Below are 5,937 nucleotides of genomic sequence, written 5' to 3'. Positions count from 1 at the left end.
GGTCACAGAGCGTTCCCCGGGCCGGGCAGGGGTGCGCTGCCATCCCACCCCCAGAGGTGTTTGGATATATCCCCTATCCAGGGAAAGGCAGCTGGACTGACACTCAAACCTCTCCGCAGGAGAAGGCTACTTCCAGCTGTACCAATCCCTTGGGTCAGCTGAAAATAACTATGAAATTGCAACCCCATGGCATTTCATCATTTTAACTCTGTAAATTAGTAATTAAGCGCAGCTTTGGTACGTTGTCTTACCATTTTGGGACCGAGGCCCAGGAGCACCGATGCGGTACAAGCAGTACCTGCTGGCTTTCAGGCCTCTGTGCCAGACTCAAAGCCTTCGCTGATGTAGTTCAGCAAAGAAAATCAGGAATACTGTCACATTAGTCGCTTCACATCTGTTTACGCCAAACTGTCCCACAACAAATACAAACATAAAAGGCAGTAACTCCTGCTACAGAGGTCAGTGCCTCATTGCTCTGTAGAACTCTGTATTCTTGAATGAAACCAACTCTTTGGATTCACGTTTTCCTTTTATTTCCTTTTTGTTTCTTTTCTTTTTTTTGCATGACTGGAACTTTTGACCAGTTGTTGTTTTTCCTTCCTGCTTTTCCTTTCCTCCCAGGAAACAGTCAACAGCAAGTTATTACCCAGAATGATTACGTGATCCCCAGCCCCATGCCTTGGAGACAGGTCTTGAGCCAATAACGGTCGCTGTGACACAAGCATGCGTGCGAGGGGAAGAGGGAGGGCAGCGCAGGAACTGCATTCCCCCACAGATACACTGAGTCAAGTGTGACTAGAGCTGGTGACTTCATTTCTTAAAATAAGGAAAGGAAGGTAGTCGTGGTCAATGGCAGCAAGAGACCCACTGTGATTGAGTCCCCTCTGAAGATGTAGGCTGTGCTACTTCATTTCTTTCTGCTCATATTAAAAATTGAGCACGGGGAGCTTTCTTTCCTGAACTACTTGTTGCTTTGGAAGAACAGGATGACTGGCACACTTGAAGCAGAGCAGGATATACAATTATATAAAGCAGCACAAAGACAGCTCAGATAAACCCACTTAGGTCTTCTAATTTTTCAGGCACAAAAACCTTTGCAAATGTGTCTCTACTAAGAAAGCTGAATTTCTGGAGCAGGTGAGCAGAGTGCTGCTTTCACTGTGTGACTGGCAAAGTGCACTGGGTTTTGTACATAACTGCTGCTACACAGTCTACTTGAACCCAGTATTTCGAGGTGTGAGGAACATCTGCAGTCATGCAGCTAATTCTCAGGACCTCCTGCTGTGACACCGGCAAAGAGACATCAAGGAAATCTTGAGACATACAGAGATGATGTCTTAACTAACGCAATAGCACAGTTCCACACTCAAGCTGGGAGTGGAGTTCCAAATCCTGCCTCCAACCCTAGCCTCCATTTTCCTCTGCTCAAATAAACCTGGTCTGTAAGGCTCTCTTTCTGCCTTCATTTTTCCTTCCTGACTTGGAAAATCCACATCTCCCCCGCAGCAACCATTCTTCCCCCACCCCCCCAAAACCAAAGTGCACCAAAATGTGACCTTGTTGATTAACAGTCCGGCCAGCTGCACGCTCAGGAAGTGGAAGCACAGAGACAAAAGCCACCCGAGACAAGAAAACAGAAATAGATAAAATCCTCACCAGCGACGTTGACGCGTTGAGATCAGAAAGGCAGAGGATGAAAGGGCAGGAAATGGGTTTCCAATTGCAGGGTAGCAGGTACCAAAGGCAACAAAATGCTTGGAAAGGAAAGAGTTTACCACTGAGCTACACTAGATCATGGAACGTCGTGCCCATGTGTTTTACAGCAGCCACGTGACTTAGCACTACCAAGCTGTCCAGCTCTGGGCAAGCACTCAGTAATAGCCCAGGAGGCCACCATGTGTATAGGATGATTTTCCCCCTTTTACAGAAGAATCCAGCAAAATAAAGTGGTTCAGCCTAAGTCACTCAAAAACCCATCTAACACAGAAGTGATAGTGTCCCGAGAGGTCCATTTGCTCTCTGTTCTAGCTCCACTGCTGTCTGTCACAGATCTAAATGCTGATCTGAATGGAGTGCCAGTTGCCTTTGACCAACGATTCTGAGGGAACCTAGTTCTTAATTTCTTGTAACCAGGAATCTCAACAGGCAAACTCAATGACTGAATAGTTATGGATAATGACCTACCCCTACAGATGTTAGTCCAGAACCAAAGCAGTTCATGGGGGCAGGCAACAATGTCAGAAGCTGACCCTAATCTGGTCCTGATCTGGGAGAAGAAATGCAGACCACAGAAGTTCTGTTTTGCCAGCCTGGAAGCAAACAAAACCATCACCATCCTTTTTTCCAAGGTCCAAATAACTACCGCTCCCAACTGTGTTCATGTGTCACCCACGTGCTGTGCCTGCTGCGACAAACACAGGTCAACCTCAGCCAGGTACATCCCTAGGGCTTTTTGCCATGTGAGAGCATCTGGCAGAGAGGAGCTGAAAGGTCCTCGCTTCCTGCGCTCCACAAGGCCAGCGGTTCCTGTGTCAGCAGCTGCTGACCCAGCGATAGCATGGACACCTGTCGTAGAGGCATTGAGGACATACCTTACATTTCTGCTTTGTTCCGGATATAAGCTGTGAATTCATTTATATTCAGAAATTAGGCCGAAGAAAGCACTAACACCACAAGGCTGATCACAGCAGAGACTGATATGAAAAAAAAAAGTATAAATTAACTTCACCTCTTAACTCCGCCCTATTTCTTACTCTATGAAGAACCTCTCACTTCCCAAAATCCCAAAGAGGATGTTGGATTAACCTTTTCTGATGTCTATATACAACTAGGCAGTACTGTAGTAACAACATTTAAAAATCCAAGTGGACTTGGAAGGATAAAAGTGCTCCAGGGCAAATAATAATTATTCTTCCTGAGTACTTATACAGCTTGTCAAGTAGGCTGAACTCAGACCTATACTGAAGCTAGGCTAAGACCAGTAGGTGAGCTAGTAAGTTTAAAGGTAGTTTAGATATGCACATCAGATGTAGTGGCTGCAGTTCAGCCAAAATAGTTAGAATTTGGAAAAAAAAGTTCACGTTTTCTCCTGTGGGCTTTCTGGAGGAGTTCATATCCCTTACTCTAGCCATTGGATCAATCTGTGATGGTAATCCACGGCTGTCCTTTTCTAATCATCTTCACCATACAATATTCATATATATATATAAAAATAACCCATGTGGCTGTGGTAACTGGATAGAGAGCATGCAGAGAGCCTCAGCACTGACACAGAGTCAGCACAGTTACCGAGCAGAGGATTACTGCCATGAACTAAAAGGACTTTTTTTGGTTACTCTGTTAAATAGCTGAACTGCAGCCAGGCCCCTCCATGTGGTTGCCTTTCTAGTACAAGATCAGGCACACTGTTCAAGCGATCCGAGTATTTACAGGGCTACAATAAACCACACAATTGTGTTGAATTAAAAATATAAATTAAAAGATGTGTGAAAAGCCCCCTGGGATATGCTACATGACTTGCATGTTGCTTCTCATACTCCACTGCCCAGGCCGTGACCAACTCTTGGGTAAATCCATCAGTGACAAAGAGCATTTACCCTTTGTCCCCTACCCCCTGCATTAACCACCCTTCCATGTGGTCATTTTCCTTCCTGCCGAGAACTGACTGCAGCTTCCTCTGGGGCCCACCATCACAGCTCTTAAATCAGGCAGAGTGATCTCTCCTGAGTGAAGCAGGTCACTCCCTTCCTCACCATGCTGAGCTCTTTATCTCTGCCGCCCCTGCTACCCTGGGAAGCTGTGGAACCGGAAAGCGGAGCCAAGCCCCCTGCATGGCAACTCAGATGACACACAGCCTTCACTGTGGTGTTCAGTTAAGGAAAATAATTCTCCAAGCAGCACTTCTGCACACCTCTAGGCCTTCCTACGGGCACTGAGAGATGTTAGCATGCAACTACAAATGCTGTACTAGAGACCTCACAGGTCATGACAGTGCAGTTTCTTTAAAGGGTTATTGCGAGAGCCTGAATTTGGGGACTAAAATAACAAACATGCCTGTAAAATTTTCAGAGTGCTAGCAAGCTCTGCATAGGAGCTGCGGATGAGGACTGAATGCACTGGCAAGAATCCATGCAGGTTCAACAAGGCAGCAGCAGGTGGAACTGAAGACCACTGAAGGTCAGGGGCACAGGCTGAGCTACAGGTGAGGACTGCTTCTGTAATGGCAAAGGACACTGCAGGCTGACTGAGCGGTCTCCACATTCCTCAGTGGATGTCTTGCTCTACAGCACTGGTAAGACTAGGGCTTGGTGGCACGGGCTGAGCTGAGCAGGGAAGTTTTCACAGCACCTGCTTGAGAAAATGGATTTCACCAGCTCCATGAAATAGTAAACAAAATGGCAAAAGAGGAGCCAAGAATGCAAGTGTCAAATGCAAGGCTGGAGGAAACAACATTGTAAACACCTTGTTCCTGCATTCTCCTCCAGCTCCGTGCCTGAACTCTCCATGGTCACTCAGGTCTGAAAATAAACCAAGAGCTTTTAAATAGAGGCCAGCAACAGAGCTTTCTTTAGGAAATGCAGGTGTGGAATGTGACCTTTTTTCCATCGTGTAGCAGGCCCACCATGACCCTAAATCAGGTGGTCTGCTAGCAAGCAGGCTGCTACAGCTGGACAACTACAGACACGTTACTTTGAGTAACTGTTGTCAGAAGAATGGCAGCTTTGTAGACTGGGCTACAAAGCAGGGGAAGAAAGGAATTTGCTATGGATATAAGACAGGAACATGTTAACACACTGGAATTGGACTAATACAAACACCGTTCAAAACCCCATTAGGTATGGCACCAAGTTATGTGCCTTCAGAGCAGAAAATCAGGCTTTTCCTTCTTTGATGAATCAGAAGTAATTGCTGTGCATGCTGAGAGCACAGTGACTCATTAAAAAAAAAAAAGCTAACAGAGCTATTAGTCTTGTGTTTTCATGACATACTTAGCATTATCAAGTAACTACTCATACAATGTGAAGTTGTATACGATCTTAACAGGAAAGCCCAGCGCATCATCCTTATGCTGTTATTTACATGATGACACTAAGATTTGAAATACCACTCAAGATGAGAGACATTCTCTGAAAACATCTCATGGGAGCAGTAAAACAGGGTGGAAAGAAAACTCTTCTGTCAGGAGAGGTGTGCAGATACCAAACCATTGTGCAACCCTTCAGAATTGTGCCAGATAAGCATGACATGGCAGCTAATATGATAAAATAAAGAGACTTAAGAATACGAAGGGCAAAGCTGCTGCACAGAAAAAAGCACAGACAATTATCAGAAGTGACTGGAAAAATGGGCAGAGATGAGAAATGTGCTTTTTCACCATTGCATCCTGCAAGATACAGTCTGTTTAAGGCACTTCAGTTTAGTGGCTTCAGGCTGCAGTAAAGCTCTGTTGAACATTTACTCAATGCAGAGGAACTGCATGATTTCAGCACTGGCTGATGAGCAGCACTTAATGAGGCTCTACAACAAGCTGCATTAGCGAAACCTCACAGCACACATTTGCACAGTACCTGCCAAAACCAACCCTGTCTTCCCAGCACTGTTTGCCCTTCACATTTCCTTCAGCAGGAAAATGAATCTTCAGATGAATGTTCGTTAAAGAAACAATCCTCACCAAAACACAGAGATGAGTGATTTTTGGTTGGGGACAGGAGATTACAAAATACAAGGGATGCTTTATGTCTTTAGGACCCATTTGTTATTACAAGAGGCAACAAATCCCTCCTTCCACAACACTGCCTTCATGGCACAACAGCATGACCCAAGTTAGGATTTTGGCAACCTGTGTCCTACAACAGAATCACAGAACAGTTGAGACTGGAAGGGATCTCAGGACATCATCTAATTTTTACACCCAGGATGCTGTTGGGCTTCTTTGCC

The sequence above is a fragment of the Accipiter gentilis genome, chromosome 29 (assembly GCF_929443795.1).
Source record: "Accipiter gentilis chromosome 29, bAccGen1.1, whole genome shotgun sequence".
NCBI classification, from domain to species: domain Eukaryota; kingdom Metazoa; phylum Chordata; class Aves; order Accipitriformes; family Accipitridae; genus Astur; species Astur gentilis.
This window is presented reverse-complemented; position numbering follows the sequence as displayed.